The sequence below is a fragment of the Scyliorhinus torazame genome, chromosome 24 (assembly GCF_047496885.1).
Source record: "Scyliorhinus torazame isolate Kashiwa2021f chromosome 24, sScyTor2.1, whole genome shotgun sequence".
Taxonomy (NCBI): domain Eukaryota; kingdom Metazoa; phylum Chordata; class Chondrichthyes; order Carcharhiniformes; family Scyliorhinidae; genus Scyliorhinus; species Scyliorhinus torazame.
In genome coordinates, this window is record NC_092730.1 from 7,464,929 (window position 1) to 7,476,954 (window position 12,026).

At 52.4% G+C, this 12,026-nt stretch overlaps 1 long non-coding RNA gene and 2 other non-coding genes across 3 annotated transcripts; 1 reads left to right on the top strand and 2 right to left on the bottom strand.

Annotated features, from left to right (window-relative positions):
* Window positions 1-135: 135 nt before the first annotated feature.
* On the bottom strand, window positions 136-209 carry LOC140400235 (small nucleolar RNA SNORD31). Its single transcript, XR_011938082.1, has one exon. It is a non-coding gene; the product is annotated as a small nucleolar RNA SNORD31 (small nucleolar RNA).
* Window positions 210-1,411: 1,202 nt separating this feature from the next.
* Window positions 1,412-1,534, bottom strand: LOC140400236 (small nucleolar RNA SNORD22). Its single transcript, XR_011938083.1, has one exon. It is a non-coding gene; the product is annotated as a small nucleolar RNA SNORD22 (small nucleolar RNA).
* A 5,282-nt stretch (window positions 1,535-6,816) lies between these two features.
* On the top strand, window positions 6,817-7,204 carry LOC140399855 (uncharacterized). Its single transcript, XR_011937903.1, has 2 exons — window positions 6,817-7,050; window positions 7,111-7,204. It is a non-coding gene; the product is annotated as an uncharacterized lncRNA (long non-coding RNA).
* The last annotated feature ends 4,822 nt before the right edge of the window (window positions 7,205-12,026 follow it).

Consider the following 12,026-nt stretch of genomic DNA (forward strand, 5'->3'; position numbering starts at 1 on the left):
CCCGTGCAATGATTCAAATGGGCTAGCTTTGCACATGCTCACGAGATACCGGTCCTAGGAGCATTTGCTGCAACAATGGCCAGCTACACCCCCCCCCCCCCCCCATACCCCAGCAAGCCTCCCTTCCCGTGGCAATCAGACCCAGAAACGCACCAATCAGTCATCTGACAATCAGACTGGGGCGGTAATGCAGTCATCATTTGGGCCAGGAACAGTAAAAGACTAGCGTGTAAAATTAAAGCGTGTGGGATGAGAGGGGTTTGGGGGGGGGGGGCAGTGTCACGTGCTAAGCCAGGGTACAGTCTGGAAACTGGACCGAAATCACCGCCAAACACACCCACCTGATCATTCTGGCAAGGATGGAGGTCTGCGCCCACCTGAGCTGGAGAGAGACGAGAAGGAATTAGGAGAGCTTTTCCAGGTGCCCCTCCTTCCCATAAGCACACCCCTAGCTAATGCTGCATCAGACTTTTGGTAACATCACATCGGTCAGGAGAACGAAATTCCACTAATTAAAATCATCATGTTACTGCAGCAGCCAAAGTCAGATTTCTCATCTCCACAACAACTCTCGACAGGTCTCCAAAGCTCCAGAGAGTCGACGTCAATAGTCACAGTTTATATTGGGAAACTAGACCGAATGTGGACTGCGAACTGAAGTATTGACACCGTGGAGAACTACCGCACTTCTGTAATTCCAACAACCCTGGAGCAAACCACACCACCCTCCCCCTATTACAGGTTATCAGCCTGCATCTCGTGTGGAAATCTTTGGGAGCTGGGGCCTGAACCCCAACACACTCACCCTGTGCCACGGGACACCCTCGTCTCAAAAAGCGTTCGGGCTGAAAGGGAACAGAAAACAAAACCGTGGTCAACAACTGGCACTAGTGGAGTGTCTGAAATCCGACGCAGCGGCTCGAGTCACTCAGGATGTTCGGGCTCTTTTCACACAGGTTCAAAGTGAGCTAAGGATCATCATCACTGGACCGGTGTTTGTTTTCTAGAGCAGAACAGCGTCGCCTTTAAGAGCAGCCCCCACCCCCCGCCCCCCAGCACAGCAGCCTCTGGGAAAGGCCGGGGCCAATTGCTTTGAGGCAGAGCAGGGAATAGGAGTGACCCCGGGGCCACATGGTGACCTGACAGGGAGAAGGCGATAGGATCACACAGGGACAGGGCAAAGCTCCCACTGGCCACACACAGGCCTGGGGGGGGGGTTACAAGTTACAGAGCAAACCAGCCCAAACGGACGACGCTGCCCATCACCTCGGAATTGCTCTCACCTGGACATGCGGGTCTCCAACACCGGATTGGGTTCGGTCACCCTAGAAGAGAAAAGCAGGCAGCATTGGTAAGAGAACTCCCCGGCCTCGTCATCACCCCTGCCCCACCACATCAGCAGCCCCGTTTGTCCCATCAGACCGTTCCAGAGAACAAGCTGTCCTCATTTCACACTGGGCGAGGCAGTGGGTTCACCTTTGCAGGTTCTGCCTCTGCACAGCACGTAAGACATGGATTAACATCATCCCGAGGACAAATCCTGCTAACCGGGAGGGAGGGGTACGGGAAGAAATCCCCCTCCCTGAAATACACTCGGGAAAGACAGTGAAGAACTACCCCTCGGGCGAGTAACCGCTAACAACGTGACACAGATCTCCACTTACCCAGGACTGCCGCTTTCACGCACGTCAAGGCCATACCTGAAACACAGAAGAGCTGGTAAATGGGTGCAGGGAGGGGGAAGATGCTGAGACGAAACTACGCCACCAGGCTAAACTGGTTTGATCAGGGCTTTGGTGACTTCAGTGTATCATCCGACAGGAATCTGTCGTCCACCTGTAGGCCAATGCCCGTTATCATCCTTTCAAACCAACCAATAACCTCCTCTCCCCTGCCAATCCAAACCTTGGCTGTGAGATTTACCGATTCCTTAGACAAGGACGGGATGGTCATTCTACCCCCAGTGACACCGCATACTGCCAATACGACAGGTCTCACAGCAACACCCGGGACAGCGACCACCTTGCTGGAGGAGCCTCCTCTAGTCCACAAAGTTCTCCACTTACCCATTGTTTGCGCCCCAGGCACCTTCAGCTGGTCTGCAGAGGGAGACACAAAGAGCAGTTCATAGAATCATCGAATCCGTACACTGCAGGCCATTCGGGCCTGCACAGACCCTCCAATAGGGCACCTTACCCTCGGCCCCCACAACCCCGCCTAACCTGCACACCGCTGGGACTGTGGGAGGAAACCAGAGCACCCACACAGACACGGGGAGAAAGTGCAAACTCCGCACAGGCCGGTTCGATCCTGGGTCACTGTCGGTGTGGAATTTGCACATTCTTCCCGTGTCTGCGCAGGTCTCTCTCTCCTCTTCCCCCCCCCCCCAACAGCTAAAATAACGATGTGCCGGGTAGGTGGATTGGCCACACTAAATTGCCCCATGACTGGATAAATTTATATATTTAACAAAGCAAACACTAGTCACCAGAGGCCAGAATTGAACCCTGGGGCTGTGAGGCAGCCGTGCTAACCACTGTGCTGCCCCTGGTCAGCGATAAAGTACAATCCCTTTGAAGAGTGGCAGCACCATCAGAAATATGATAAGATTGCTCAGCATCAGCTTTCAGACGAACGAGACCTCATAACATCATTGGTGCAAAGAAACCGCCCGACAGCTGCCTCCCCATCGCCTGGAGCAGCCCACCTCAGAACAAGAAGGTTAATGGAACACTGGCCTTTACATCCAGAAGACTGGAGTATATAAGGATGCAGAAGTTCCGCTGCAGCCCCAGACCCCTTTTGGGAGCCAGAGAGCAGACCTGGACACCACACCGTAGAAAGGATATATTGGCCTTGGGTGGGAAACACAGCTTTACAAGAACGATACCTAGACTTCAGGGGCGAATGATGATAAGGGGGGGGATAATACAAATGAGGCCCGTAACCTCTAGAATTTAGACAGCTAAGGGACGTAATCAAAGTGGGAAAAGACAGGGTAGATTAAAGCTGGTTCCACTGGTTGGAGATTGTATAACTAGAGGGAATAGTTTAACTCTCCATGTCTGTGTGGGTTTCCTCCGGGCGCTCCGGTTTCCTCCCACAAGTCCCGAAAGACGTGCTTGTTGGGTGAATTGGACATTCTGAATTCTCCGTGTACCCGAACAGGCGCCGGAATATGGTGACTAGGGGATTGCCATTGCAGTTTCATTGTTAGCCTAATTGTGGCAATAATTATTAATTAAAACAGGACAGATGTTAGCAGCGTTGAGGGGCTGAATGGCCTGTTGCTGGTCCTATTGTCAGAATGACATGTCGGGCTCCTGAATTATTCTGCAACACCTTTGTGCAGTGTATCCACTGCTGCAACCCTGCCATGTGGGGGTGTTTGGGGTGAATGCGTGCCCCCGAGGAGCAGCACAGGGAAAAGGGAGATGGGTAGACGGAGCTCCTTGCTCCCCCGCTGCAAGCGGAAAGATAGATTAGCTCTCCAAAAGCGAGGGATAGAAACTAGGCCCATCGGCTCTCCCAAGCTTCGCGACCCACCCCCTCCCTTATCACGGAAACGGTTTTAAGCGGCAACATCAGGAAGGAGACCCCAATTCCACTGTAGAGTCCCCCGCTTCTCCCCACCAAATTCTTACCTGGTCACGAGGGAAAGTCCTCCATACTTGCTGCCACGGTCACCGCGAGGCACACAGCCTGTCGTGGGAAGGGAAAAACGCCAATTACTGGGGTGCCTGACCACCGGGGGGGGGGGGGGGGGGGGGGCGCGAGTGTCCGCTGTTGATCTCAGTTCAAAGTTCAGCATCAAGTTCAATTCAGATATATGCTTGTCTGTTATTGATCATCATTGAAACAGCAGGTTCAAGGCCACACAGCACGGTGCTGAACCCCTTTACTCTAACCAGGCCACACAGCACGGTGCTGAACCCCTTTACTCTAACCAGGCCACACAGCACGGTACTGAACCCCTTTACTCTAACCAGGCCACACAGCACGGTACTGAACCCCTTTACTCTAACCAGGCCACACAGCACGGTGCTGAACCCCTTTACTCTAACCAGGCCACACAGCACGGTACTGAACCCCTTTACTCTAACCAGGCCACACAGCACGGTACTGAACCCCTTTACTCTAACCAGGCCACACAGCACGGTGCTGAACCCCTTTACTCTAACCAGGCCACACAGCACGGTGCTGAACCCCTTTACTCTAACCAGGCCACACAGCACGGTGCTGAACCCCTTTACTCTAACCAGGCCACACAGCACGGTGCTGAACCCCTTTACTCTAACCAGGCCACACAGCACGGTACTGAACCCCTTTACTCTAACCAGGCCACACAGCACGGTGCTGAACCCCTTTACTCTAACCAGGCCACACAGCACGATGCTGAACCCCTTTACTCTAACCAGGCCACACAGCACGGTGCTGAACCCCTTTACTCTAACCAGGCCACACAGCACGGTACTGAACCCCTTTACTCTAACCAGGCCACACAGCACGGTGCTGAACCCCTTTACTCTAACCAGGCCACACAGCACGGTGCTGAACCCCTTTACTCTAACCAGGCCACACAGCACGGTGCTGAACCCCTTTACTCTAACCAGGCCACACAGCACGGTACTGAACCCCTTTACTCTAACCAGGCCACACAGCACGATGCTGAACCCCTTTACTCTAACCAGGCCACACAGCACGATGCTGAACCCCTTTACTCTAACCAGGCCACACAGCACGGTGCTGAACCCCTTTACTCTAACCAGGCCACACAGCACGGTGCTGAACCCCTTTACTCTAACCAGGCCACACAGCACGGTGCTGAACCCCTTTACTCTAACCAGGCCACACAGCACGGTACTGAACCCCTTTACTCTAACCAGGCCACACAGCACGGTACTGAACCCCTTTACTCTAACCAGGCCACACAGCACGGTACTGAACCCCTTTACTCTAACCAGGCCACACAGCACGGTACTGAACCCCTTTACTCTAACCAGGCCACACAGCACGGTACTGAACCCCTTTACTCTAACCAGGCCACACAGCACGGTACTGAACCCCTTTACTCTAACCAGGCCACACAGCACGGTACTGAACCCCTTTACTCTAACCAGGCCACACAGCACGGTACTGAACCCCTTTACTCTAACCAGGCCACACAGCACGGTACTGAACCCCTTTACTCTAACCAGGCCACACAGCACGGTGCTGAACCCCTTTACTCTAACCAGACCACACAGCACGGTACTGAACCCCTTTACTCTAACCAGGCCACACAGCACGGTGCTGAACCCCTTTACTCTAACCAGGCCACACAGCACGGTGCTGAACCCCTTTACTCTAACCAGGCCACACAGCACGGTACTGAACCCCTTTACTCTAACCAGGCCACACAGCACGGTACTGAACCCCTTTACTCTAACCAGGCCACACAGCACGGTACTGAACCCCTTTACTCTAACCAGGCCACACAGCACAGCGCTGAACCCCTTTACTCTAACCAGGCCACACAGCACGGTGCTGAACCCCTTTACTCTAACCAGGCTGGGCAGAATGCGTCAGTAGAAATTCCCCATAACCAAATTCTCCAGGGCATTTATTTGGATTCCACTGGACTGGTGGAAACAGCCCCACTCCCTTCAAATAGAACAGAATTTACTGGCCCTGAAGACAACAGGGGGAGCCTCAAAGTTAATCTAAACCAGAGGGTCTTAGGTTACGGCAGATTAAAGTTGAGAAAACTGCTCATTCGGGCACCAACTAGCTTCCTTCCTCTGGTTCCACCCATCCCATCTTCAGCATCGTTCCCTGAACACTCACAAACCGGTCTTTCCTATTTATCCAGCTCCTCGCCTCGGAAACCAGGCACAGGGGTAGGCCCAGCCATTAAATAATATCACCTCCATCTCAACCATGCTCCTTCCCCCCCTCCCCTTTAGTCTAGAAATCCACCCTTGCCTCAAATATCATCAAGTGACTTGGTCGCCTGTGGTAGAGAATTGCTGAGGGTCACCACAGTCCTACATGGCACAGACTCCTGTATCCAGAGACCGCCCCCCCCCCCAACAACAGGCAGAGGGAATACCGTTCCTACGCCCTGTCAGAATCAGATCCCCCCCCCCCGGCCATTCGGCTAAATTCCCCCTGCGCCGGGAAACCAAACTCTACAATGGGGGATTATTAGTGGCTGCTTTACAAACGTCACTCCTAGCTTCGCGCTGAAAGAGTTGAGGAGAAAGGAGAATGCTCACCTGGAGACTGCCGGCTGACCAGAACCAAGGAGGCACCTGTAAGTCCAAAGATGTGCAGGTTAGGCGGGGTTACGGGGATAGGACTTTAAAGGACTTTTGGGAGAGAGGGGGTGTAGGGTGTGCGTTTGCAGGGTCAGTGCAGCTTTGATGGGCTGAATGGCCTCCTTCACTGTTGGAATTCTATCTTTACAAAGGGACCATTGCACCTCAACAACTTAGTGTCACAAAGTGATGATTCCCACGCCAGCTGCAAATTTCAAATCCAACCCCCCCCCCCCCCCCCCCCCGGGGTGAAAAACAAGCACCGTTAGGGTTCAACGATCAGGTCACTAATCTGACCGGAGGGGGGAGAACAGGGCCTGGTTCAGTGCTACTCAGTCAAGAGAAAAACTGTCTACATGAAATATACAGAAAGAGAGAATTCACACAACCATCATTGTAGCAGTGGCATTTGGACATATGGACGCACCGCCCCCCCAAAGAGCACGAGGATATTACCTGTATCGACGGGACGACATCCTGACCGGACCTGAAGCACACAAATTCAGAATGAAGCAGTTAGAAGACCACAAACTCGAATGGAGACGCCATCACGGAACTGTCACAGGGCAGGGGGGCAGCCACCAGTCTGTACTGGCTCCCTCTGGTACCGGGGTTAGTGCTACCACTCCACCCCCAAGTTGGGGACCTCAGCAGAGATTGATCAGAAAACAGTCCGCAAGACAGAACCCGGGGGAGGGGGGGGGCGCAAAATGACCGCGAGGTCGCCGGCCCGCCGTAAAATGACCGCGAGGTCGCCGGCCTGCCGTAAAATGACCGCGAGGTCGCCGGCCTGCCGTAAAATGACCGCGAGGTCGCCGGCCTGCCGTAAAATGACCGCGAGGTCGCCGGCCTGCCGCAAAATTGAGGATTGAAGGGGGTCAAACCACACTGGGGGGGGGGGGGGGGGGGGGTGATAGAGCTGGGTTAACCCAGTCTGCACACCCTGGGCTGGGGATCCAGGCGCTCCCATGGGGGGCGCGGAAATCAGGCCCCAGAGCAGCGGCTCCCTCCCAATCTCAGATCACTACGGTGCAATCACAGCCGGGGCTCAGCACAGGTCTGTGAGTAAAAGTGCTCATCATCGAGGGAGGCAGCGCCATCGGGGCGAAATGGTGGCGCGGGGGGGGGAAGCCGGGGCTCCGGGGGAGGCGGCGGGCGGGTTGCGGAGGGCCGGGGAGGGCCGGGGGCGGGAGGATGGCGGCGGATTGCCGCGGCCCACCTCCCGGGCCGCGCTCACACTCACCTCGGCGGCCGCCACAAAATGGCCGAGCGGCGGCCGCGCCTGCGCTTTATAGCGGCGCGGGGCATGCTGGGGGGTGGGGCGCGTGCGCGGGGCATGCCGGGGGTGAGGGCGGGCTTGCTTTTGGCGCCAGATCCCTTGGCCACTTCCCTCCCTCTGGCCCTGAGGCTGAGGGTGGGCCGGAAGATCCAAACTCCATCATTACCCCTGCTCCACACAAAAATAAATCTTCTCACAGTTGCTTCACAGCTCCAGGGTCCCGGGTTCGATTCCGGCTTGGGTCACTGCCTGTGCGGAGTCTGCACGTCCTCCCCGTGTGTGCGTGGGTTTCCTCCGGGTGCTCCGGTTTCCTCCCACAGTCCAAAGATGTGCACGCTAGGTGGATTGGCCACGATAAATTGCCCTTTGTGTCCAAAATTGTCCATAGTGTTGGGTGGGGTTGCTGGGTTATGGGGATAGGGTGGAGGTGTTGACCTTGGGTAGGGTGCTCTTTCCAAGAGCCGGTGCAGACTCGATGGGCTGAATGGCATCCTTCTGCACTGTAAATTCTATGATAATCAACATCACTGCCCTTTGCAGGGAAGCACCTAATGCCACAACACTGAAGGAGGCCCTTCTGCCTTCCTCTGCTTTCCCTTTTGAAAGAATTTGCAATCTCATTGGCCTGCAGATCTGCCACAATCTCCCCCAATCTTTATTAAATTCCCTCCAGAAGTTAGAACAAAGAAAATTACAGCACAGGAACAGGCCCTTCGGCCCTCCCAGCCTGTGCCGATTCAGATCCTTTATCTAAACCTGTCTTCTACTTTCCAAGGATCTACTTCCCTCTGTTCCCCGCCCGTTCATATATCTGTCTCGATGCATCTTAAATGATGCTATCGTGCCCGCCTCTACCACCTCCGCTGGCAAAGCGTTCCAGGCACCACCGCCCTCTGCGTAAAAAACTTTCCACGCACATCTCCCTTAAACTTTCCCCCTCTCACCTTGAAATTGTGACCCCTTGTAATTGACACCCCCACTCTTGGCAAAAGCTTGTTGCTATCCACCCTGTCCATACCTCTCATCATTTTGTAGACCTCAATCAGGTCCCCCCTCAACCTCCGTCTTTCCAACAAAAACAATCCTAATCTACCAAACCTTTTTTCATAGCTAGCACCCTCCATACCAGGCAACATCCTGGTGAACCTCCTCTGCACCCTCTCTAAAGCATCCACATCCTTCTGGTAATGCGGCGACCAGAACTGCACGCAGTATTCCAAATGTGGCCTAACCAAAGTCCTATACAACTGTAACATGACCTGCCGACTCTTGTACTCAATACCCTGTCCGATGAAGGCAAGCATGCTGTATGCCTTCTTGACCACTCTATCGACCTGCGTTGCCACCTTCAGGGTACAATGGACCTGAACTCCCAGATCTCTCTGTACATCAATTTTCCCCAGGACTCTTCCGTTGACCGTATAGTCCGCTCTTGAATTAGATCTTCCAAAATGCATCACCTCGCATTTGCCTGGATTGAACTCCATCTGTCATTTCTCTGCCCAACTCTCCAATCTATCTATATTTAGGTTTGTAAGACATGACCTTCCCTGCACAAAACCATGTTGCCGACCACCACAGTTGGGAGTTATGATCCCGTGCGCGTGCCATACTTTCCCCAGTGTGGTGGCGATTCCAGACTTTGGAGCAAACCCGACCCGAGGGGCCATCACCCTATTGCACTCTTCACCAACAGGCATGCCCGCTGTCTTTCGATTTGTAGGGGTGGCACGGTGGCGCCATGGTCAGCGCTGATGCCTCTTGGCACCTTGGACCCGGATTTTATACCGGCCCCAGGTCACGCAGGAACAGACTCAAAAACAGCTTCTTCCCCGCTGTTACCAGACTCCTAAACGACCCTCTTATGGACTGACCTCATTAACACTACACTCCTGTATGCTTCACCCGATGCTGGTGTGTACCTTGTGTTGCCCTGTTATGTATTTTCTTTTCATGTACTTAATGATCTGTTGAGCTGCTCGCAGAAAAATACTTTTCACTGTACCTCGGGACACGTGACAATAAACAAAATCCAAATCTGCTGTCCGTGTGGAGTTTGCACATTCTTCCCGTGTCTGCATGGGTCTTGCCCGCCCCGCCACAACCCAAAGATGGGCCGGGTAGGTGGATTGGCCGCGCTAAACTGCCCCTTAATTGGACAAAGAAAATAACTGGGTACCCTAAATTTATAAAATTGCTTCAGCATCTTCAGAGTTTTATAAAAAAGAATCAAAAATAAAAGTCAGTGATTTAGCTTTATTCGTTTGTGAACACGCCCCTCACATCTTGAAATTCCAAGGGAATGAACACAGCATGATTCATGTCTTTCCATCTGTCTGCAGTTTGACAACCAGGGATGAATACACCGCTAACAGTGACAAACTGTTCCACCTAAAATAAATCTAGAAATATTTCCCCCCCCCAAAAAGCGCTGTGGGTTTTGGCAACGGATGGTAAGATTTTTTTCAGAGGCACAAGGCTATGCCTGAAAATAATATCAGACCATCATTCCAGTCTGGATGACTTTGAGAAAGAGTCGTCCAGACTCGAAACGCTAGCTCGCTTCTCTCTCCGCAGAGGCTGTCACCCCTGCAGAGATTGTCCAGCGTTTACTGATTTTGTCCCCCATGGTTTTTAAAAATTCAGTCATGGGCTGTGGGCCAGGATTTGCTGCCCCATCTCTAGTTGCTTTTGAGCTGAGTGTCTCGCCAGGCCATTTCGGAGAGGGGGCATTTAAGAGCCAACCACATTGCTGTGGGTCTGGAGTCACATGTAGGCCAGGCCGGGTAAGGGCGGCAGATTTCAAGTGAACAAGGTGGGGTTTTCTTTTTTGAACAACAATCGGCAATGGTTCTATGGTCACCGTTTAGACTTTCAATTCCAGACTTTTACTGAATTCAAACTTCACCATCTGCCGGGGCGGGATTCGAACTCCTGTCCTCACAACATCACCCGGGGTCTCTGGATTATAAATCCAGAGATTTTGTCTCAAATGGAGAATACTGATTGCTATCTTGAACACACTTTCTTTTCATGAAATACAGGAAATTATTTTAAGGCTGGTTAAGGCAGCAATTATGCTTTTTCCTAATAGAGGCCCTATCCCCGTACCCTAACCTGCACTTCGCGGGACACTAAGGGGCAATTTAGAGAATCTTCGGACTGTGGGAGGACACCGGAGCATCCGGGGGAAACCCATGCAGACACGGGTGATGTGTTGGGTGCTCTGGATCCGTGGAACACATACAGGCCACCAACACTTAAAATAGTACAACACTATTTTATTAAGTTAGAAACTGTTGAACCTACTTTCACTGTGGGTTAACACGATGTTAGATTAAACTAAAGACCTATGCCTGTCCTAACCAGTCTATGCACTCAGCACATGGTGAGGATCTGTGCTGTAAGCTGTAAACTCTGTCCTTGTAGGAGGCTGCATCCCGAATGAGCGGGAACTCTGATGCCCCCTGTCTTTATAGTGAGTGTGCTCTAACTGGTGATTGGCTGCGGTGCTGTGTGTGTTGATTGGTCTTGCTGTGTGTCCATCAGTGTGTGTGTCTGCACCATGATATACTGGTGTATATTATGACATCCCCCCTTTTATAAAAGAATGTATATGTGTGGCAATAAATAATGTGTGGTGAGAATGTTCCTAACTACGTGTGGGGTGCGAAGACATATTTACAGGACTACGTACATGAGAACTAAGCTATTTACATGGGAAGGTGCCTGGTGCAGAGAAGCAGTATGCAACAAGAATAATGAGATCAACACTATATACAAACCAGGGAAACGATCAAAGTAACAAATCAATTCAGAGCGTGCATAAGTTCGCAAAGTTCATAAATGTAGTCTCTGAGGTGGGCGACGAATTCTGGTTGACCGCCTCAAGGGTGGGTCAAGAGCCGCCGGTTCAGGAGTGGGCTGGACTGCGTCAAAGTCAGGTGGATGCAGAGACAGGAAGCTCTGCATAGTCCGTAGCAGGGTCAGCAGGAGGGCGAGGTGTTGCTCGTTTTAGCCTTAGTTTAATTGCTTTTATTCTGTCACCTTTGCTCTTGAGTCGTCAGGTATCTTTCTGATATCGCCACGTGGTTCAAGTCCGAGTAATGATTAATAATCCAACACACCGCTTAGTAAGAGTTAAATCAACGCTCATTTATTATATACAGCAATTAATACTTATACATTAATTCTACTTCTAAGCTACTTCCTACAACTAACAGGCCAATACTTAACTTTGGAAATGGCCCACCAGGTCAGGGAAACAAATGGCCTTTCGTATGGGTTCTGAGCCTGTGGGATTCAAAGCTGGTCTAGGTCGATAGTCAGGAGTGCCTATCTCGTAGCGAGCGTTGGAGTAAGATTTACGTTTCTCGCGGCTGTTGCAGAGGGTCTCGAAGGGTGCGGAGAGGTGAGGAAGGGAAGAAGGGTGAAGAAGGCTCGATTTG